Consider the following 25,142-nt stretch of genomic DNA (forward strand, 5'->3'; position numbering starts at 1 on the left):
AGCTTCCTTTTTCATATTATCTCTTCCGTCCTATCATACTGTTAGACCAGATATGGCTCAAGACATCCAAAAGGAGAAGAAGATACCCATAGAAGACGTTAATAGATGTTATCTTATTTACCGTGTGTTTTTAACTCTGTGCTGTCTTGGTCTTTTTATAAAAACATCTGATTTCTTATCTTTGGGAGCAGGAGAGCAAAAGTGTCATAGTGGGGTCTCTACAAATGTTTCTAGAGGACCTCTCTCTCTCTTTATCTCTCTCTCACACTCTGTCTCTTTTTATCTCTCTCTCACACACACACACAGACACACACACACACGCACACGCACACACTGGTTGTTCTATCTTAGTGAATTTTTCCATTAGTGTTTGCAGAGATCACAGGTTGTGGTGCTTCCTGCCACAGTGTTTGTCACCACAGCAACTAACCAGTATGTGCTCTGTCTGCTAGCTTGAGTATTATACCTTTTTTCTCAATCGTGTACAAACAATTTTTTGGATCTGTGTTGAAACATATCTATAATAGAACAGCAATGATCAAATGCTCAAATACATTTACTGAACTTCTAATTATTTTCTTACCTTTGTACCTGACTTGCATATCTTAGACCACCTTTTGCTAAACTTTAAATACAAATGTCATCAGTGAATACAAAATTCACTGTTAAGTGTTTTATTCACAGAATATTAACATTGTTTAATCAGAAGAGAAATGTATGCAAATGTGTTCACTGTTTCCAGCCATCAGTAAACACTATTGCACAAAAGTGTAAATCACCCCATCAGTGTCATACCATGTACAATATAGGGACTGATCTAAGCAGTAGGGACTGTCTAATGTTCACGATTTTCTACAATATTGCGGACATGCAGAGATACAGAGAATGAAGTTGGGTTACTTCTTGGTAACTTTGGGTTACTCCTAAATCATTATCTTCAACGTTGTGACCTTCCAATTATAGAGCTATGCTTTGGTGTGGATTGAGGCCTATACATTCATATCAGTTGTGTTCCTTCAGTGTATTCACCTTTCATTATTTCAATTGTGAACTGTGTTTCTGTGCGCCAATGGAAAGTCTACAAAACTATGACCAAACCAGTATATGTATTGAATGTATGAATGATTCATGCACACAATGTGCTTATGTTTTTTTTTATTTTTTTATCAGGAATAATATTTGATTTGATGTGTATGAAATTGTTTGGTGAAATATGCATAAAAGGAGTAATTGCCCATAATTCTGCACCTTTGGATAGTTGTACTTCCAATTTTGATCATCATGATATAGTGACAGCAAAGTGTATTGATCTTGCAACCCAATCTCCAAATATAACGTCAGGCTGTAACAGAGTTACGCCATGGTATTAATCATTGGCATTAATATGGAGTTGGTCCCCCCTTTACTGCTATAACAGGAAAGCCTTCTCTCTTCTAGGAAGGCTTTCCACTAGATGTTGGAACATTGCTGCGGGGACTTGTGTCCATTCAGCCACAAGAGCATTAGTGAGGTCATGCACTGATGTTGGGCGATTAGGCCTGGCTCGCAGTCGGCGTTCCAATTCATCCCAAAGTTGTTAGATGGGGTTGAGGTCAGGGCTTTGTGCAGGCCAGTCAAGTTCTTCCACACCAATCTCGACAAACCATTTCTGTATGGACCTCGCTTTGTGCACGGGGGCATTGTCATGCTGAAATAGGAAAGGGCCTTCCCCAAACTGTTGCCACAAAGTTGGACGCACAGAATCGTCTAGAATGTAATTGTATGCTGTAGCGTTAAGATTTCCCTTCACTGGAACTAAGGGGCCTAGCCCGAACCATGAATAACAGCCTCACACCATTATTCCTCCTCCACCAAACTTTACAGTTGGCACTATGCATTGGAGCAGGTAGCGTTCTCCTGGCATCCGCCAAACCCAGATTTGTCCATCAGACTGCCAGATGGTGAAGCGTGATTCATCACTCCAGAGAACGCGTTTCCACTGCTCCAGAGTCCAATGGCGGCGAACTTTACACCACTTCAGCGGACGCTTGGCATTGCGCATGGTGATCTTAGGTTTGTGTGAGGCCATGGAAACCCATTTCACAAAGCTCCTGACGAACAGTTATTGTGCTGATGTTGCTTCTAGAGGCAGTTTGGAACTCGGTAGTGAGTGTTGCAACCGAGAACAGACGATTTTTACGGGCTGCGCGCTTTAGCACTCGGTGGTCCCATTCTGTGAGCTTGTGTGGCCTACCAATTCATGGCTGAGCCGTTGTTGCTCCTAGATGTTTCCACTTCACAATAATAGCACTTACAGTTGACCGGGGCAGCTCTAGCAGGGCAGAAATTTGACAAACTGACTTGTTGGAAAGGTGGCATCCTACATTGAACGTCACTGAGCTGTTCAGTATGGCCATTCTACTGCCAATGTTTGTCTATGGAGATTGCATGGCTGTGTGCTCGATTTTATACACCTGTCAGCAACGGGTGTGGCTGAAATAGCCGGTGTCCACATACTTTTGTATATATAGTGTAAGTATGGTTTATTTTTTTTAAATAAAACTTTTAAGTTGCATTCTTTTTAAAATAATGTCTTTGGTGGGGTAATTGGTGTGCCGAATATACATTTCAAGCAACACTCCGCATTGGAAATAGAAACATGAAACTTTTACATCATCAATCAATGTATCTGCTGGTCAACTCTGGTCTTATAGGCCACACACACACACACACACACACACACACACACACACACACACATACATACATACATACATACATACATACATACATACATACATACATACATACACACACACACACACACACACACACACACACAAAGTCTACTCTCTCAGTGTGACCACCAAGTGAATTACCTGATTCAACAAATCGCAATTTAAGATTAGTGAGCGGCGCTTCCTTACAAAGTGCTGAATTGCATTCCTCCAACTAATAATCAACACAGAGGTGAGTGGCCAGACGGAAGCCACTCCTCAGTAAAAGGCACATGACAGCCTGCTTGGAGTTTGCCTAAAGGCACCTAAAGGACTCTCAGACCATCAGAAACAAGATTCTCTTGTCAAATGAAACCAAGATTGAACACTTTGACCTGAATGCCAAGCGTCACGTCTGGAGGAAACCTGGCACCATCCCTACGGTGAAGCATGGTGGTGGCAGCATCATGCTGTGGGGATGTTTTTCAGCGGCAGGGACTGGGAGACTAGTCAGAATCGAGGGAAAGATGAACGGAGCAAAGTACAGAGCTCAGAAAGGTGACCCTTCGCCCCAGTCTTAGGTCCTGCTCCAGAGCGCTCAGGACCTAAGACTGGGGCGAAGGTTTACCTTCCAACAGGACAACGACCCTAACCACACAGCCAAGACAACGCAGGAGTGGCTTGGGGACAAGTCTCGTGATCAACAGCCATTATTGATACACCTATATCTTGTTTGTTTGCGTATTGTATTAAACTGAAACATGTTCTTGTATTTGTTTGTAAGTGTCTATTTTTAATAAACCCCATTTGATTGATATGTATCAAGTCTGGTAAGACTTTTGCCATTCTATTGCTTATAAGCTTTGTTATCATTTTATTGTCACAAATTATTAATTAATCAGTAGGGGACTCTCCAGATTTTCCTGGTTTTAATATAACTGAAATAACTGTTTGATACATGGAACTAGGAAGTACTGAATTGAGTGACATGTGTTGTCATTTGTGTAAATAGGGGCGCTACTTTGTCCCAAAATGTTGAATAGAATTCGATGGGAAAGCCATCCATTACTGGTGCTTTTCTCCATGCGTATGTTTTAACAGTATTTAATCTGCTGATATTTGCTTCAGAGTTGTTCAGTCTAATAAGGCTATAGGATCCATCCAACTGTTGTTTAATTCTGATTTATATAAATGTTCATAGAAGCTTTTAAAATTGTAATTAATCACGTGTTTCTTTCTAATTACCGCAGTTGTATTTTTATCTTTGAAAATTATGTATTTGTTTTGTGAAAGCTGCAAGATATTTACCAGGTTTATTTGCCATTAAGTAATATGCTTTATTTGAGTTTAACCTGTAATTGTTGGCTCTCTTCAAAAGTAAAAGATCGGATTCCTGCTTAAGTTCAGAAATTTAATGTTCTTCTTCTTCTTCTTCTTTCTGAATCCGATTTAGCTTTTGCCGAGTATGAGATTATCATTCACCTAATGTACGCCTTAAAGGCATCCCAGATGATATCGAGGGTCGGCTTTTCTCTATCCTCCATGTCTACATTTGTAATGGTAAAGGTTTTTATTTTTCATTTACGTATATAATACATTTTGGGTCCAGAAGATGTGCTCTGTTCATTCTCCAAATTCTGTCACTAAGTGTATTTTCTATTGGTGTAATTAAGCATGATACCTGAGAATGATCCAATATGACTATATCATACATTTTTTTAATACAGTAAATTGTTGAGTGCATTTTTGGAAATAAAAATGTAGTCAGTTCTTGAAAAGCTTTTCTTACTTTGAGAAAAAAAGGAATAGTGTTTTGTAGTTGGGAATAGTTACCTCCAGGTGTCCTGTAAATTATTTGTGGAGATGAAAATGTTCAGCCTCTTTGGAGGCTCCCTAAATTTGCCTTTTTTATTACTACGTCTGTCAATCTTATTGAATGTATGATTTAGGTCACCTGCTAAAATAATAGTTCCTGTGTGGATTTGGTCTAATATAGCTTCAATTATATCTAAAAAAAAACACTAGATTTGCCCTTGGTGGGATATACAATGAAATCAATGCAGTCGTGTTCTTTTGATGAATGTATTTTCAATTTTTAAGTATAATTTAGTTTGGATGAATGTATTTAAGTTTTGAGAAGGCAACTACATTTTGAAAATGCATTTACTGTTTTGCAAAAGGCCACAGAGTTCTGTTTTGTGGACTATGTTTTGAAAACGTAATTTTATCACTCACTGTCTAGGTCACCACTACTTGTGCCAGTAACCGAAAGGTCGCTGGTTCTAATCCCCGAGCCGACTAGGTGAAAAATCTGTCGATGTGCCCTTGAGCAAGGCACTTAACCCTATTTGCTCCTGTAAGTCGCTCTGGATAAGAGCGTCTGCTAAATGACAAAAAAATAAAAAAAAATAAAAAAAATTGTAGTAAGGGGTTTAAATGAGTGTGTGTGTGTCTGTGCATGGATAAATGACTTATGTGATTAAGGTAATAACTTATGTGAGTAAGGGAGAGGGAGAGAGAAATAGCTTCAGAGAGAAATAGAGGGCGAGAGAGAGACAAGAGTAACAAAAATAATTGCCTTTCAGACAGGCTGGCTACAACAGTCGACTTCACAACAGGTCAAATAGTGTTGTTGTTTTGACTGCTCCACTCCACAAACACTGACCTGTCTTCTCACCACAGGACCTTTGTACAAACACATAAATGCACAAGCATGGGCATACAAGCACACACACACACGCACGCACAAGCATGCATGCACACGTACACACAGACACACACACAATGCACATTTCATGACTTTGCTATGTGACTTCCTATGAATGTATGGCCTGACGACTCATTCATATAAAACCCTCTCTTACATGTGGACAAAGTTTAGATTCCCCATCCACAACCAAAAGTCATACCCCCACACTTCCAACCCAGTGAACACTGAACACACATTAACCCACTCACATTATGCATCCACACACACAGGCCAGGAAGCCAGTAGTGGAAACCAACCACCTCTCTCTCTTCATAACAGCCTGTATGCCTGGTCAAAGTTACCCAGTCTCACTCTCTCCATCTGAGGAGCAATCCGTCACTCCAGCCAGCGCACGCCCCCTTCCTCACCCCCGTCCCCTCTCCCTTCGTCCCTTCGTCCCCTTCAAAGGGTGCAGGTGATGGATGGGGTGCGTTGGTCCTTGCTGGGGGCCTAGTGGGGGCTTGGCGGGGGGTTACAGCCGTGAAATTGGGCGCCGTGCAGAGGAGCTAATTGATGTGAGGGTCGCTAGCGCGTGTCTCCAGCCATGGCAGCCAGCGAGGTGTCTGATTGGGCCTAACGGAGAGCGAGAGCCAGATAAGGAAGAAGATGGTTGTGTGTGTGTGTGTGTGTGTGTGTGTGTGTGTGTCAGTTTGACCAGAGGTAAATGGCCACTCAGGCTATGGGGTCGTTGGAGGAACAAACAAACGATAACAAAAACAACAACAAGGAGCAATTTGGAGGGCTTAGTAACGAAGTAAGACAAACAAAAGTGAGGATGTTGGTTGATAAGGGAGGGAGAGGTGGAGGGGTAATGGCTTTTAGACCGAGAAGTGTGTGTGTGTGTAATAGCTTCGTATGGCAGGAAAGAGAGGACATTGGAAAAGTCACTGGTTTCAATGGAGACACGCATTTACTACCCAACATGACAAAATACTATAGTATATTATGGTAAAAATACTGTAGCATTACTATATTTATATACTATAGTATTCACTGTAGTGTATTTGTGGACATGAATCTAGTATACTGTAGAATTTACAGTTTATTATAGTATAATACTGTAGTATTACTATAGTTAAAAACGATTATATACTGTATAATATAGTAATTACTGTAGTGTTTTAGACATTACTGTAGTATTTCCTATAGTGTTCTTGTGGGGGCTTTCTCCTTGAGGAAACCTACTGGACAAATACTATAAGAGCAAACCTTCCATAACCTGTAGGTAGGTTGGACATACCCCCCCACACACACCTTGTGAGCAACTTTAACGGCCCCCTCGTGACAGCGAAGATTTAAAAAAATACATTTTAAAAGTTCATTTCCTGCAATTGAATTCTATTTTTTATGTGATAATTGATGATCATCAGGTCCCACCCCGGTTGGTAATTCAACCATGCTTACTACAAGTTTAGATAGCTTGCCGTTAGACTCATTTACCAATCTAAATGTTGTTGCTGACATGGGCTAATTGAGTAACTGCTGATGCACATTGTATGTTCTATTATTCTAACTCTCAACAGTAAGTTGAGATCCCGACTGAATAAAACAAGTAATAATGGGCCACGGGCCTACATAACTGGGGCCACGGGCCTACATAACTGGGGCCACGGGCCTACATAACTGGGGCCACGGGCCTACATAACTGGGGCCACGGGCCTATATATCTGGGGCCACAGGCTGCATGCAGCCAGTTGCCCATCCCTGGTCTATAGCATAAGACCCTTGGTAGAGGTGTAGGGTCAGGGGGGTTACAATCCCAGCCTAATTCCTGTAACAGGAATTCAATACTGAAGGACACTAGCTCAGACATGATAAGAATCACATTTCCATTTACTATTGATCATAAACTGTATAAGGATGCTGAACAAAGCATTAGCCTGACAGTAGAGGTCACTATCCTAAATACTGTACAAAGCACTATGCTATCCCCTATGAGCAAAGTTCTTGAAAATATGTATTTTTGGTTGAAAATACGTTGAAAATACATCTTGGGATCAGTAGAAGACCAACAGTTAGCATATATATTTTAGGGGGTCAGGGCATTGATTGGTGTTTCAAGGCAGATCTTCTATAGAGGTTGTTGTGTCCAACTGGAATAATTATGAACGGACTCTCTGAATGAAAGCCCTCTTTGTTGTCTCTGCCTGTTTGATGTTGACCTTACGTACTATTATCAAATAACCAGCACTCAGCCCCACTGATAGACTAGACAGCCAGGTGGGCTGCTGTGTGTATGTGTGTGCATGTGTATGTGTGTCTAATCTATGTGTCCCTCCCCACACACACATTTTTCAAAAACGCTTGAGCATAATTTAATAAGCACCACTATTCCAGGTCAAGTATGTTACATCTACTAGTGGAGATAAGTGATCGTTCTGAACGATGTATTCCCTGTTTTCCAGATTCCTTGCTCCCTCTGCAGAAGACCCTAAGAATTGCAACTGCATACCAACTAACAACAACTCAATCCTCAACTAAGGGCTAAATTCAATCCGGACAGTGGAAGATCCGCGTTATAGCGCAATGGACATTTAAAGGTCATTTCTGATTGAGTGGTTACCATGAATGCAGTCTCTGCGAACACGGGAACTTTGCCTTTAAATGTAAATCGTGCTATAATGCGGATCTTCTACAGTCCGGATTGAATCTAGACCTAACTCCCATAGCCTTTAACTTGCACCTTGTGTATTCTATTATTCTAATTCTCAACAGTAAGTTGAGACCCTGACTGACTTTCTCCCAAAAAAATATATACAGTTGAAGTCGGAATACATTTAAACTCAGTTTTTCACAATTCCTGACATTTAATCCTAGTAAAAATTCCCTGTCTTAGGTCAGTTAGGATCACCACTTTACTTTAAGAATGTGAAATGTCAGAATAATAGTAGAGAGAATGATTTATTTCAGCTTTTATTTCTTTCATCACATTCCCAGTGGGTCAGAAGTTTACATACACTCAATTAGTATTTGGTAGCATTGCCTTTAAATTGTTTAACTTGGGTCAAACGTTTTGGGTAGCCATCCACAAGCTTCCCACAATATGTTGGGTGAATTTTGGCCCATTCCTCTTGACAGAGCTGGTGTAACTGAGTCAGGTTTGTAGGCCTCCTTGCTCGCACACGCTTTTTCAGTTGTGCCCACACATTTTCTATAGGATTGAGGTCAGGGCTTTGTGATGGCCACTTCAATAACTTCACTTTGTTGTCCTTAAGCCATCTTGCCACAACTTTGGAAGTATGCTTGGGGTCATTGTCCATTTGGAAGACCCATTTGCGACCAAGCTTTAACTTCCTGACTGATGTCTTGAGATATTGCTTCAATATATCCACATAATTGTCCTTCCTCATGATGCCATCTATTTTGTGAAGTGCACCAGTCCCTCCTGCAGCATAGCACCCCCACAGCATGATGCTGCCACCTCCGTGCTTCACGGTTGAGATGGTGTTCTTTGGCTTGCAAGCCTTCCCCTTTTTTTCTCCAAACATAACGATGGTCATTATGGCCAAACAGTTCTATTTTTGTTTCATCAGACCAGAGGACATTTCTCCAAAAAGTACGATCTTTGTCTCCATGTGCAGTTGCAAACCGTAGTCTGGCTTTTTTATGGCGGTTTTGGAGCAGTGGCTTCTTCCTTGCTGAGCGGCCTTTCAGGTTATGTCAATATAGGACTTGTTTTACTGTGGATATAGATACTTTTGTACCCGTTTCCTCCAGCATCTTCACAAGGTCCTTTGCTGTTGTTCTGGGATTGAGTTGCACTTTTCGCACCAAAGTACGTTCATCTCTAGGAGACAGAACGCGTCTCCTTCCTGAGCGGTATGACGGCTGCGTGGTCCCATGGTGTTTATACTTGCGTACTATTGTTTGTACAGATGAACGTGGTACCTTCAGGCGTTTGGAAATTGGATGAACCAGACTTGTGGAGGTCTACAATTTTTTTTCTGAGGTCTTGGCTGATTTCTTTTGATTTTCCCATGATGTCAAGCAAGGAGGCACTGAGTTTGAAGGTAGGCCTTGAAATACATCCACAGGTACACCTCCAATTGACTCAAATTATATCAATTAGCCTATCAGAAGCTTCTAAAGCCATGACATCATTTTCTGGAATTTTCCAAGCTGTTTAAAGGCACAGTCAACTAAGTGTATGTAAACTTCTGAACCACTGGAATTGTGATACAGTGAATTATAAGTGAAATAATTGTAACAATTGTTGGAAAAATGACTTGTGTCATGCACAAACTAGATGTCCTAACCGACTTGCCAAAACTATAGTTTGTTAACAAGAAAAGTGTGGAGTGGTTGAAAAACAAGTTTTAATGACTCCAACCTAAGTGTATGTAAACTTCCGACTTCCACTGTATATACTGTATCTCACAAAAGTGAGTACACCCCTCACATTTTTGTAAATATTTAAGTATATATTTTCATGTGACAACACTGAAGAAATGACACTTTGCTACAATGTAAAGTAGTGAGTGTACAGCTTGTATAACAGTGTACATTTGCTGTCCCCTCAAAATAACTCAACACACAGCCATTAATGTCTAAACCTCTGGCAACAAAAGTGAGTACACCCCTAAGTGAAAATGTCCAAATTGGGCCCAATTAGCCATTTTCCCTCCCCGGTGTCATGTGACTCATTAGTGTTACAAGGTCTCAGATGTGAATGGGGGGCAGGTGTGTTAAATTTGGTGTCATCGCTCTCACACTCCCTCATACTGGTCACTGGAAGTTCAACATGGCACCTCATGGCAAAGAACTCTTTGAGGATCTGAAAAAAAGAATTGTTGCTCTACATAAAGATGGCCTGGGCTATAAGAAGATTGCCAAGACCCTGAAACTGAGCTGCAGCACGGTGGCCAAGACCATACAGCGGTTTAACAGTTGAGTGCACGTGCTCAGCGTCATATCCAGAGGTTGTCTTTGGGAAATAGATGTATGAGTGCTGCCAGCATTGCTGCAGAGGTTGAAGGGGTGGGGGGTCAGCCTGTTGGTGCTCAGACCATACGCCGCATACTTCATCAAATTGGTCTGCATGGCTGTCGTCCCAGAAGGAAGCCTCTTCTAAAGATGATGCACAAGAAAGCCCGCAAACAGCAGATTAAGGACATGGATTACTGGAACCATGTCCTGTGGTCTGATGAGACCAAGGTAAACTTATTTGGTTCAGATGGTGTCAAGCGTATGTGGCGGCAACCAGGTGAGGAGTACAAAGACAAGTGTGTCTTGCCTACAGTCAAGCATGGTGGTGGGAGTGTCATGGTCTGGGGCTGCATGAGTGCTGCCGGCACTGGGGAGCTACAGTTCATTGAGGGAACCATGAATGCCAACATGTGCTGTGACATACTGAAGCAAAACATGATCCCCTCCCTTCAGAGACTGGGCCGCAGGGCAGTATTCCAACATGATAACGACCCCAAACACACCTCCAAGATGACCACTGCCTTGCTTAAGAAGCTGAGGGTAAAGGTGATGGACTGGCCAAGCATGTCTCCAGACCTAAACCCGACTGAGCATCTGTGGGGCATCCTCAAACGGAAGGTGGAGGAGTGCAAGGTCTCTAACATCCACCACTTCCGTGATGTCGACATGGAGGAGTGGAAGAGGACTCCAGTGGCAACCTGTGAAGCTCTGGTGAACTCTATGCCTAAGAAGATTAAGGCAGTGCTGGAAAATGATGGTGGCCACACAAAATATTGACAATTTGGGCCCAATTTGTACATTTTCACTTAGGGGTGTACTCACTTTTGTTGCCAGCGGTTTAGACATTAATGGCTGTGTGTTGTGTTATTTTGAGGGGACAGCAAATGTACACTGTTATACAAGCTGTACACTCACTACTTTACATTGTAGCAAAGTGTCATTTCTTCAGTGTTGTCACATGAAAAGATATACTCAAATATTTACAAAAATGTGAGGGGTGTACTCACTTTTGTGAGATACTGTACATATATACAAAAATATATACGACCGTTTATGTCGCTTATGCCTGGGGCCGGCCCTGCTAACTCCTCACTACTATGACTGATCAAATTACCCATAGATACTTGATACTTATACAGAAAAAAAAATGAGTAGGTGAAAAAGGTCATGGTTTTAACTTATGATAATGGTTTGGCTGCTTTAATAAGCTCCAGATTTGACTTAGTTAATAAAGTCATTCATCATGTTGTCCAACCTCTGATCAATATCATTTCAACAGAAAGGCAGGGACTATTGTGAAAATGTAAAGGGGTTCAAAAGCATATAGTATGTTGTGTTCCCTCCCAATTTTAATAAGAAAATAACAGTATTTTCGTATCATGTCATCGTCTGACCCTTGGTTTCATTGAAAGTCCCTTTCCCATCTGATAAACCAAAGTCAATCTTGGCTTTACTAGTTTTTATGAATTTAATGAATTCAAACAAGCATTCCACACAATAATACAAATTGTTTTTTGTAAGAGTTGACAGCACACAGATATGTGCGCACACTCACACAGATTTCTCCCTCTCTGTCAGACAGCGCTCTCCAGGCCCCATAGTAACACACAGGGCCTCATTCGTATCCTCCCATCCCTCTCTCTTTCCCTCCATCTCCCCCCTGCTAGGATCCCCACAGCTGCGCGGACCAGGTGCGTTCCGCCCATACACACACACACACACACACACACACACACACCCACACCCACACACAGACTTCCTCCCGCCAACGGACACAGCAGGAAATGCCTAATACCAGTTTTAGAATGATGCCACTATGCCAGCGTGACAGGGTGCCTGCAGGAGCTGCCACTCTTCCTCTCTGAGGAGAGAGAGAGAGAGAGAGAGAGAGAGAGAGAGAGAGAGAGAGAGAGAGAGAGAGAGAGAGAGAGAGAGAGAGAGAGAGAGAGAGAGAGAGAGAGAGAGAGAGAGAGAGAGAGAGAGAGAGAGAGAGAGAGAGAGAGAGAGAGAGAGAGAGAGAGAGAGAGCGAGAGAGAGAGAGAGAGAGAGAGAGAGAGAGAGAGAGAGAGAGAGAGAGAGAGAGAGAGAGAGAGAGAGAGAGAGAGAGATAAAGCGGACGAGAGAGAGTTAATCATAGAAATGAAGTGCTATTTAGCATTTAATTCAGAACATAGATTGAGAGGAGCAATATGGTGTCTCCCTTTAGCTAGATTTTTTGGAAGAGCTACAGTATATTCAATAAATTCAATAAATGCTAACGGAACACTCACGTCGTAGTTCAACAGTTAGTCATATTGGACTTCTGGCCTTGTCTGAACCTCAATATGAGAGCTGGAAATGTGGCAAAGAGATTCTAGCCTTGTCCAAACACAAGGCCTTGGTTTATAGGCAACAGGGTGAAGGGCTTTCCTCTTCCTCCTCAGTCAGAGGAACTAGGAGTGGTGGTGGAGACCTGGTGTTACTGACTGAGAGGGAAGCAGCTCCACTCACATTGATAAGACACAGTGTGTGTGTGTGTGTGTGTGTGTGTGTCACAGCCCATGTAAACATCAGGCCTATTGTACTGTGTACTGAGAGAGACGGGGTCCTCCCAAGATCAGGTTAAGCTTCCCTGGTCTGGTTGATTCAGTGCTTCCTAGAGGAACATGGAGCGTGATACTAAGATAATGGTACAAAGAGTGGAGGGAGAGACAGTGGGAATCTCACAGTAACTAAGAAGGGTGTGGATGTCTGAGAGCTTGGGTACGTTTTCATGTGTGTGTGTGTGTGTGTGTGTGGGGGGGGATTCTTGTGAGCATGTGTGCATGAGTATAAGAGTGTGTGTATCCGTGTAAATCTGTGTATGCATGTGTATGCATATGGAATTTGTGTGTAAGTACTGTACATTATGTCAGTGTGTGTAGGCTACATGCGTAACAGGCTGTAGACATACAGAGAGATGCCAGATACAGAGAAAGAGCACCGCATGACTGTTTCTAAGTAACAATGGCGACGGGGAGGATGTAAAAGAGTCATTTGTGGCCAGGGCCTGCTGGCAGGTGGGCTGGGTCGATCCCTCTACCCGTCCACCCCCCACACGCCCTCCTTCTGCCCACACTAACATGGCCAGGTGCCGTTGCCATGGCAACAGGGGGTCCCTCGACCGATACACACATACTGTGCACTACAATAGCATGCTAACCACAGAGAGGAAGGGCTACTAGGCGCTGTCACTCAACCATAAAACACAGTCGATTTTTCCCGACAACCAATTACAATGAAGTCGTAGTACAATATCCTGTTGTGATGGTTGTAAATCATGGTAGTCTAAAGTAGGTAGAAAAGAACAGACATTAGTGTCATGTGCTGTACCGTTGGCCTGAATGCTTATCCTGCGTGTGTTGTCATCATGGTGGACACTGCTGATTGTGCTGTAGTGTATACACTTAGTGTACAAAACATTAGGAACACCTTCCTAATATTGAGTTGCACCCCCTTTTGCCATCAGAACAGCCTCAATTCATTGGGGCATGGGAATCTACAAGGTGTCGAAAGCGTTCGACAGGAATGCTGGCCCATGTTGACTCCAATGCTTCCCACAGTTGTGTTAAGTTGGCTGGATGTCCTTTGGGTGGTGGACCATTCTTGATACACACGGGAAACTTTGAGCGTGAAAAACCCAGCAGCATTGCAGTTCTTGACACAAACTGGTGCGCCTGGCACCTACTACAATACCCCGTTCAAAGGCATTTAAATATTTTGTCTTGCCCATTCAGCCTCTGAATGGCACACATACACAATCCATGTCTCAATTGTCTCGAGGCTTAAAAATCCTTCTTTAACCTGTCTCCTCCACTTTATCTACACTGATTGAAGTGGATTTAACAAGTGACATCAATAAGGGACCATAGCTTTCACCTGGATTCACCTGGTCAGTCTATGTTAATGTTTTGTATACTCAGTGTATATGGAGTTTCTATCTTCTCCCATCATCTTCACTGATCAGCCCAACAAGAGGCCTTCTTCTCTGGGGTCACTTGTGTATGCACTTGCGTGCGTTTAACTGTGTGCGTTTGTATCTGTATGTGTACACGTGTGTGTGTGTGCGCATGTAACTGTGTGTGTGCACTTGTGTGTGTGTAACTAGCTATGTGTGTGTCTGTGCATCTGTATATATCTGTGTGTGCATCTGTGTGTGGGTGGGCGCACATGTGTTTTATAAAAACAAGTGCTAGTTATTTTGGTCTGTGGCTCACCACAGCTCACACTCTCCCTGTCATGTTCTGTTGTCACACGGCCCTTGAAGAGCAAGAGAAGGAAAGAAACGAAGATTGGCCCCACGGACAACATGCAAGCCCTTCTTATCATAAGGCTCTTCGCTTTTCTAAGAAATGCCATAGAACCCATTGAACTCACATTGGATGAAATTGTAATGCAACATAAACACTATGAGATACTGGCAAGGTTAATAGTTGTGTCTGAATTAGGCTTTAGTCAGTAATATTAGTCATTCATCATTTATGTGTAATTCATATATTAGTAACTTATTTTGCTCATTGTGTATGTATGTTTGTGAGTATGCGCATGTGTGTGGGTAGTGTGTGTTTAAAAACGGGTCAAGTAAGACCCTCTCAGCATATGTAAGGTCCCAACCAAGCTTCACCTGAATGGAGAGATCAGGCTGCTATGAAGTAGCCAATCGGTTCACTCAGATGTGACCTGTCATATCTAGAGCTGTCGTTGTTGATGAGCAGTATATTTACAATGGAAACAACTCACCACAACAAACATCACTGTTTGTCCTGAACCCTCTGTACCTAGTCTACTTACCACTAGTCATTTCCACCCTCAATGAGCTGAGGCGCCTAGCTACGCAGAAGGAGAATGGGTTCACACATATAGGTGTGTGTGTGTGGGCGCGTGGTCACACATTCACCTTAACCATTTCCATCCACAAGCTGCCAGGCCAAGCTACCACCACTGGATGTTTTTTGAGGCCCGTTTTCTTTTAAAATCCTCCTGCGTAGCGTGGGCCTCACAGAGCTACAGTGGGTTACGGTTAGTTGGCTTATTCATATCTCTGTGGCTGTTCTCAGTCATAAATAGGTTACTGAATGGTATCAGTAAGCACAATGACTTTTCAACATCTTTTTAAAGGTCCAATGCAGCCGTTTTTATCTCAATATAAAATCATTTCTGGGTAGCAATTAAGTACCTTACCGTGATTGTTTTCAATTAAAATGAGCAAAAATAAACAAAAATAGCTTCTTAGCAAAGGGCAATTTCTCAAGCAAGAATTCCGTTAGGACTGTCTGGGAGTGGTCTGAGTGGGGAGGGGAAAACTGAAAACTAGCTGTTATTAGCAGAAAGGTTTGGAACTCTCTTTCTTATTGGTCGATTAACTAATTTACTGCCTGGTGATGTCACCATGGAAGGCCAAAACTCCATTCCACCAAAACAGGCAGAATTTTCAGGTGGTCTTTTCAAACAGCTCTTACACTAAAAGGGCATTATAATAATTGTCACAATTCGTATTTTCAACATATTTTGCTCATAGGTTCACTAGCTATGCGGTATCTTGTACATGGTCATATGCTCACTTTCTGTAGTGAATGGAAACCAGTTTGAATAAAAGTATTTACTTATGAGAGAATTAATATGATACATAAAAGTATGTAAGTATGTATCTATGTAGAGCCATGAACACATCCAATAGTAGGCCTACATGTATGCATGCGTGCACACACACACACACACACACACACACACACACACACACATACACACACACACACTCCAACAGGAAGAGTGTGGGTGTTTGGGAGCAGCTGCATGGGAGAAGCGTCAAACATGGTTTCCTCCTGAATCTCTCTTCTTTCATTCTCTCTGCCTCTTGTGTGCACGCACTCACGCGCTCACACACGCACACACCATCTCCACCAACTATCTTTACCACTCCATAGCTCTTATCAGGAAGCAGAACCAGATCATGTGATTCAAAGAAACAGGGAGATTAAAATCTGCAGAGTTAGCACAGCTAGTGTGTGTGTGTGTGTGTGTGTGTGTGACTAGCGTATAGAAAACAGGACTGACGCAAAGACCGTTACTAACAAGTACGTGTCCCCTTTTTGTGAACTCTAAGTGATGTCACTTAATGTGGTATAGATGTTGAGTGGCTTCACTGCAAGTAGATTGTATGTTTTAATATTCAATAATAATAATCATACAAAATAAAAAGTGTTGTCACTTACCTTAACACCTTCTGATAGTGTCACAATAAATGTTGTTTAAGGCCTATTTACACTTTGGTTAAATGCTACCCTTGTGAGTGGCTGATGACACTGATAATAGAAAGATGTTATGGTTACAATCATTAACAAGTAAAGAGCAGAGGTGGGACAAAGTCATTGTTATGCAAGTCACAAGTAAGTCTCAAGTCTTTGCCCTCGAGTCCCGAGTCAAGTCGAGTCAAAGATGAGGCAAGTCCCAAGTCGAGTCAAAAGTCAAAGCCATCAAGTCTCAAGTCGAGTCCAAAGTCCTACATTTTAGTTTCGAGTCATTTCAAGTCCTCTTAGCAAGCCTTTGCAAGTCATTACAAGTCCTCGTAGCAAGTCTTCTCGAGTCATAAGGCGCAAGTCCAAGTCAAGTCACGAGTCATTGATGTTAAAGTCCAAGTCGAGTTGCAAGTCTTTGTACATTTTGTCGAGTCGAGTCTGAAGTCATCAAATTCATGACTCGAGTCTGACTCGAGTCCAAGTCACATGACTCGAGTCCACACCTCTGGTAAAGAGTAACCAAGGACAAAATATACAGTGTAATTTGAAATGACACAGACATACCTAGCTCAACGGATAAACTTAACATTCACAGTCACAGTCTCTCGGGAGAGTTGGGGCAACCCCCCCCCCCATGGCTTCCTTTTGGTACTAAGATTGTGTCTTTTAGTTGGGCTTTTTGTCTTTAGCTAGTGGAGAGAAGAATCCCTATGAGAACAAGATGCTGAAAAGCCTGGTATACAGGCTCAAAGCTCATGGTGTTTGGACACAGTCCGAGACAGGACAGTCACAGGACAGGAGGCCTCAGACAGGCCCTATTGTGTCCAGATGGGCCTTTATTGAGTCCACAGCTGGGCACAAAGAGCCTACCGGTACGCCTCTGCACTGTGTCATTCACACACACGCACGCACGCACGCACACACACACACACACACACACACACACAAACACACACACACACCCACACACACCCACACACAATATTGTGACTTAGTGATTAGTGGACAAAATAAAGAATATCATCCTGGGAAAAAACATATCACTGTATAGGCAAGGGACTGAGAACATGACATTTGATACATTTGGTGTCTCATTCAATTAGTCCACTAGTTTTCCCAAATCAAAGGAAGCTCAATCAGCTCAATCCAGTTCAACCAGGTTGCCAGGTACAGTCCTTTGAGGCTAACCTTTAGGTGGGGTTCCCCACTGGAAAACAACTATTGTTTTGAGGTGAAACTGGCAACCTAGGAACCTAGAGGTGTAGATTAGTCATCACCATGGGAGTGGCTGGTTGGTTGGTTGACAACCCGTAGGGAAGTGATGCAATCTTGTTTACCAGAGGTGTGCTCCATCTCTGCACCCCCGCTGCCCCCACTTCCCGCCCACGCCCCCGTCCCAACCGCCACCGCTAGTGGCGTCCTGCACTGTGACTGCAGCCCTAATGCAGAGAGGTGCGCCCACGCACCCCTGCTGCACACCCCTGTGAAGCAAAACACAACGGTATAAGCCGTGAGCTCAGCCCTCCAATACACCACAGATATTTTTTTATAGCTAACAGCAATTTGTTACTGTATGTTCTGTCCTAGATTGTCTGTTATTTATTATTTGTATGAAAAACCCCACACGGGGAAATAAAGTTATTTAAATTGAATGAAAGAGACTACATTATTACTATAGTAAAGAGATGGTACCCCTAGGCAGTTGGAATGGGAACAATTGTTAACAGTATTCTGACTGTCATTCAGAGGGAAAGGAGGTTACCCTGACGAGGTGGTCCATACATTGATGGACATGTCCTCGCATACTAATTATACAACGGGTGGGTCTAATCCTAAATGCTGATTGGTTAAAACCACATTCCAGCTGGTGTCTATTCCACAAGTTACCACCGGCTAAATCTGATGTTAAAATGCCGATTGACTCTGTTCCATCTGACTGCGCAATCCACTGTCTCATTAGCCCAGCCAGGCAACTTATAAACTTGATCTCCACTATAAAAAGCATCTAGACATTATCTCACATTTCTTTTAGACTAACATTTCGTTTTCAACAGCGGAGAGTTGTATAAACCTTGCTGTCTGTCTCTCTGACATTTGCAACATTATTCAATATTTAAATTCGATCTCCAGCTGTCCCTAGTAATGAACGTGTCGGGAGTCGGGATGAGACAGACAGGCAGGCAGGTAGCGTTTCTCAAGCAGTCGAAATCATGAATCAGCTGGTAAAATTTTTATGGATATATACAAAGAAATGTAATTTGAAAAAAGGTCAAACTAAATGAAGTGCAGCTAGTTTGCAGTCTTTCCAGCTTCAGTTTGAAGTGATTGTGTTAGCTGTGTTGTTGGCTAGCTCCTCTGAACAACAGTCATGACGAGTGAGCACATTTTCTATGCCAGGCGAAATCGCGGCTCATTAGTTCATTGTTATGGATGTATCCAAATAAATGTCTCTAGAAAACAGCTTAAACAAATGCAAATGCAGCTACTTTGCTGTTACTCTGGCTGCATTTTTTGACGTGACTGTAAAGACTGAACGACTGGGTCGCGTCTCTGGTAACCGAACCGATAGAACAAACAACCAGCCGGCTTGGGTAGCAACCCTAGATTTTGGTCGGGACTATATCTTGTGGAAGGATGAAATAGTAGGAATAAATTAATAAAAATAATGTTTTTAATTAAAATATGTCAATAATTATTTGAATATGTTGGTAACCCATTGTATAAAAGTGATAATGCCCTCGAAGCCGTTGTTTGGAGGATATATTGGCAAATACAACACCCGTGCCAATATATCCTCCAAACACCGGCTTCTCGGGCATTATCACTTAATTAGAACATGGTAACATTCTAAGTTAGAACCTATGTAAAGACATACATTCACAAATGCACAGTCTTCAAACATACAATTACGAAACTTCAGAAGCTATTTTCAATAAATGTTCTTGGTCCTAGAGTACTGAAATGTTCAGAGTACATTCAGAGGAGTTACTGCTTTCAATACATGTAAAAACATTTCATTTGGTAGAAATTCAGTTACGAGACTTGGAAAGTGTAATTGAAAACAATCTGTGATATGTGCACCTGACAAAGCTGGGCTATATCATCATGACCCACCTCAGGTGCACCATTATCATTAGTTGTCTATAAATACCAGATATTCTTCTGAGTCAGTTAGGCTTTTCCATTTGATTAGCCATGGCAGTCATGGAGCCATTACTACACGCACTGAGCACCCAGCTGGCCACGCACGCACACACACACACACACACACACACACACACACACACACACACACACACACACACACACAGCCTCTCTGCTCCGCTCCTCTCTTCCGCTCGTGTTGTCAGCTCCTCTCTGACTATGTCCTGTTTGTGTGTGAGTATGCTTGTACGTGTGTGTGACTGAGTGTGAATGTGCGTGTGGATGCCAGATGTGTTTTGCGTCCCCTCTCCGTCCGTCCGGCATGCCGCGTCTTAATCGGAGCGTCACAGCTCTGGAGCGCCGGAGCACAGCGGGCCCTCTGTGTCGCCCCAAGAAACGTACCGTTGTCTGGGCCCGGGCATCTGCAGCTCGTTGGCGAGGGAGTAGCCGGTGGCCTTCCCTGGTGCCTTTTACAAGCTGCCTCCTTTTTTGGGACGGTTGACCTCTGAACTCTTGGAGATAGCACTACGACCTCCACACAAATACACACATGCATGAAGGCGTACACACACATGCATGCACACACACACAAGAGCATGACACACACATGGGTACACGCACCCGTGCACACACACACACACACACACACACGCTCGAGCATGGGCATGCACACACATGCACAAACTCGCACACACACACACACACCCTCGTACTCACCCATCCACACACACACACACGGATGGTCGCGGGGGGGCAGTGTGTGGTGTGTCACTGTCTCTGGCCCCAGTGGCACGTGCTCCACTAGGCCTGGCTGGAGGCCCAACTCGCTGGCACCCTGCACCTGTGAGCCTGAGCCACCAAGAGACAGGAAACCCCGAAATAACTGCTGAGTGTCTTCATCCCGCGAGTGTGTGTGTGACAGAGAGACAGCGAGAGAGAGAGAGAGAGAGAGAGCGAGCGAGAGACAGAAAGAGAGTGGGTGGGGGGGGGAATCGATGGAGGGAGTTAGAGAGTGATAGAGAGAGAGAGAGAGAGAGAGAGAGAGAGAGAGAGAGAGAGAGAGAGAGAGAGAGAGAGAGAGAGAGAGAGAGAGAGAGAGAGAGAGAGAGAGAGAGAGAGAGAGAGAGAAAAAGAGACATTTGCACCTGGACAGTTTGGCTGTTACACTCGCTGCCTTATTATCACCAGTCAAACTCTTAGCCTGCCCATCCTGCCCATCGTACTGCTTACAGCATTTCCCCTCAACCCAAAGTGAACAGGGTCATCTACTCAAACTACACTTACTTAAATTCGGACTATAATAAAGCCTCAGTACCCTATACATTTAAGCGTTCATCATTTTCAATGAGGTGGCCACACAGTCAATAACGACTTCTGAACCCTCCAGAGGCTCAGATAAACTGTGGCTCACAGTGTGGAAAACAATCAACAGTGCTGCCTTAGCATGCTAATGGCCTCATTGAGACACCGCCATTGAAACTACAACAGTGCGTGATTAAATCACTCCACTCAGATACTGTGTGTATGTGCGTGTGTCTGCTTTATCAAAGGTTATCAGACAAGCAAAGACGCTAATAAACAGGTAGCTAGCCCGACCACATATGTCTCTGAGCTAGCAGGCATAGTTCATATCCTCATGGTTCAAACGCTTCGCATAGAGACACAGAGAGACAGAAAGCTACATGCAGACCCATGCAAAAATCTCTGACCCGATACTAAAATAACTCCAGAGAGCGTGCACCTGCACCCCAGTCGGGTCCACACCTACACACAGGTGTCAGGAAGTGACACACACAAAGAGAGAAAGGGGGAGGGGAAAAAAAACTAGAGCATGGTGAAATCTGTCTGCTGCGGTCGCCCAAAGAGCTTTTTCTAGATTTCTCTTCTCTCCGCTTTGGAGTGTAAGCATGAGTGTTTGAGTAGAGATGTGAGTCTGTATAAATGTGTGAGTACTTGAGTATGTGTATGAATGTGTGGGGGTGAACTGGAGGGTGTAACTAGCATTTGTGTAGACAGCAGTGGAGGCTCCTCAGAGGAGGAAGGGGAGGACCATCCTCCTCAGTGAATTTCATAAAAATAAAAATAGCGAAACATTAAAAAAGTTAGCCTTTTTAGATAAAACTATACTAAATATATTCACGTCACCAAATAATTGATTTAAACACAGTAGCCTACAGTAGCCTCAACAGCACTCTGTAGGGTAGCACCATGGTGTAGCCGGAGGACATCTAGTTTCCGTCCTCCTCTGGGTGCATTGACTTCAATACAAAACCTAGGAGGCTTATGGTTCTCATACCCTTTCATAGACTTACACAGTAATTATGACAACTTCCGGAGGACGTCCTCCAACCTATCAGAGCTCTTCCTGCATTAACTGACATGTTGTCCACCCAATCAAAGGATCAGAGAATGAATCTAGTACTAAAAGCATAAGCTACAGCTGGCTAGCACTGTAGTAGCACTATGTACAATCTTGTCCCTGACATCATTGGAGAGCTCTTTGGTCTTGGCCATGGTGGAGAGTTTAGAATCTGATTGATTGATTGCTTCTGTGGACAGGTGTCTTTTATACAGGTAACAAGCTGAGATTAGGAGCACTCCCTTTAAGAGTGTGCTCCTAATCTCAGCTCGTTACCTGTATAAAAGACACCTGGGAGCCAGAAATCTTTCTGATTGAGAGGGGGTCAAATACTTATTTCCCTCATTAAAATGCAAATCAATTTATAAAATTTTTGACATGCATTTTTCTGGATTTTGTTGTTGTTATTCTGTCTCTCACTGTTCAAATAAACCTACCATTAAAATTATAGACTGATAATTTCTTTGTCAGTGGGCAAACGTACAAAATCAGCAGGGGATCAAATACTTTTTTCCCTCACTGTAGCTAGCGAATGCAGCTAGATAGTTTAGATTACTCAAACACCCGGATCAAGCAGAGAGGGATGCTATGTTAGCTATCAGGCTATGGCTATCCAACACTGTAACTCTTCCAAGTCAAGGTAAGTTTTTTTAATTAATTTTTATTTTGTACTTATTGTCACTGGGGCCCGTTTGGTGTAACTGCTAAACTGCTTGCTGACTGTACACTGTACTGCATGATTGTAGCTAGCGGGTTTACTAATGCGTTAGTTCTAGTAGATATGTTGACTATGACTGTCACAATCGTTAACGGAAGATACGGACCAAGGCGCAGCGTGATAAGCGTACATTTTATTAAGTACTTAACACGACACAAAACAACAAACAAACGATACGTGAAGTCCTAGGTTACACAAAACAAACCTTTACGGAACAAGATCCCACACCGACTAGTGCCAAACAGGCTGCCTAAGTATGGTCCCCAATCAGAGACAACGAGATACAGCTGCCTCTGATTGGGAACCACCCTGGCCAACATAGATCTAAACGATCTAGCACATCAACATAGAAAATATAACACAGAAACTACACACCCTGGCTCAACATTTCAGAGTCCCCAGAGCCAGGGCGTGACAATGACGTTAGCTAATGAGATGACAACAATGCAGGCTGTGTGTAGCGGTTATGATATGAAGATTTGGCTTGGAAACGTTTTTTCACCTGGTCACAGACAGCTGATGTGTTGTGCACTGAAGTCCACAAGTGAAGGGAAAGGTGAGAGGAGGAGAGTGCGTAGATGCGAGAAGGAATTATACAACGCGCAAAGTGCTCATGCTATTTGTATGTGGTTGCTATGAAAATGAACTGTGTCTTCGTGTGATTAGTGGTGTATTCATTCCGCCGATTCTGTAGAAAAACGTTTCTTAAACGGAAGTAAATGGAACAAAATGGGGATAAACATACCTGAATTTGTCCAATAGAAACTGTCGTTTGCAACTGTTGGACTAATGATTACACCCTAGATCAGCTAGATGCTGGCAAGAGTGTGCAAGGCGGTATTGAATGTGTCACTGTCTTTAACCTTGATTACTCAAATTTTTCTCTCGACCTGTGCACTTACGTTGTAAACTTTCATTCATAGGCTAGATTGTAGCAACCTCATGATGGGTATTTGAAAAATGTGAGTATCATGTAGTAGCCTAAACATATCGATGTTACATTGAGCTCAGTGAATGGAATATGAATGACAGTCATCCAATATGCTGTAATAGAAATAAGGCCATGCTCATAAAAAAAAAAAAATTATCATCTTAAACGGCACCGACCGCAACTGTGGTAGATAGGTCTGTGTCTCTCTCTTTAGGCACTGTTGTGTGTATCCGTGTGTGTGTGTGTGTATTTGCATGTTCAATCATCTGTGTGTATAATAAGGTTTGTCTGAGTTCTAAAACAGTCTGTGAATCATATACAAGAAGTCCCAGTGTTGCTCATCTGTAGAGCAGAAAAGGTGACAGATACTCTAGGAGAGTACAGTAACCAACTATGACGTAACATATGACCACGGAGCATGCACACACACACAAACACTACCCCATAACACCTATTCACAGTGACATAGAGAGACAGCAATGAGATGGTGATTACATCGCGTTTTGATGTAGATAAGGCTTTTAAGAAACACCTGAATTCATTTAATTTACAGTGCCTTCAGAAAGTATTCACACCCCTTGACTTTTTTCCACATTTTGTTGTGTTACAGCCTGAATTTAAAATGGATTACATTGAGATTTTTTGTCACACAATACCCCATAATGTCAAACTGAAATTGTTTTTACATTTTTTTTAAAATTAATTTTAAAAAGCTAAAATGTCTTGAGTCAATATGTATTCAACTCTTCGTTATGGCAAGCCTAAATAAATTCAGGAGTAAAAATGTGCTTAACAATGATTGGGAATGATTGCTCAAAACACCTATTCACAGTGACATAGAGAGACAGCAATGAGATGGTGATTACATCGCGTTTTGATGTAGATAAGGCTTTTAAGAAACACCTGAATTCATTTAATTTACAGTGCCTTCAGAAAGTATTCACACCCCTTGACTTTTTTCCACATTTTGTTGTGTTACAGCCTGAATTTAAAATGGATTACATTGAGATTTTTTGTCACACAATACCCCATAATGTCAAACTGAAATTGTTTTTACATTTTTTTTAAAATTAATTTTAAAAAGCTAAAATGTCTTGAGTCAATATGTATTCAACTCTTCGTTATGGCAAGCCTAAATAAATTCAGGAGTAAAAATGTGCTTAACAATGATTGGGAATGATTGCTCAAAACACCTATTCACAGTGACATAGAGAGACAGCAATGAGATGGTGATTACATCGCGTTTTGATGTAGATAAGGCTTTTAAGAAACACCTGAATACATTTTATTTACGGTGCCTTCAGAAAGTATTCACACCCCTTGACCCTTTCCACATTTTGTTGCGTTACAGCCTGAATTTAAAAT

The 25,142-nt window shown here is 42.6% G+C and overlaps 1 non-coding gene across 1 annotated transcript; it reads right to left on the reverse strand.

Moving 5' to 3' along the window:
• Positions 1–6,603: 6,603 nt before the first annotated feature.
• Positions 6,604–6,658, reverse strand: LOC121545243. The gene has a single exon (XR_005996237.1). It is a non-coding gene; the product is annotated as a U7 small nuclear RNA (small nuclear RNA).
• Between the last annotated feature and the right edge of the window lie 18,484 nt (positions 6,659–25,142).

This window comes from Coregonus clupeaformis, chromosome 29, assembly GCF_020615455.1.
Source record: "Coregonus clupeaformis isolate EN_2021a chromosome 29, ASM2061545v1, whole genome shotgun sequence".
Lineage (NCBI taxonomy): Eukaryota > Metazoa > Chordata > Actinopteri > Salmoniformes > Salmonidae > Coregonus > Coregonus clupeaformis.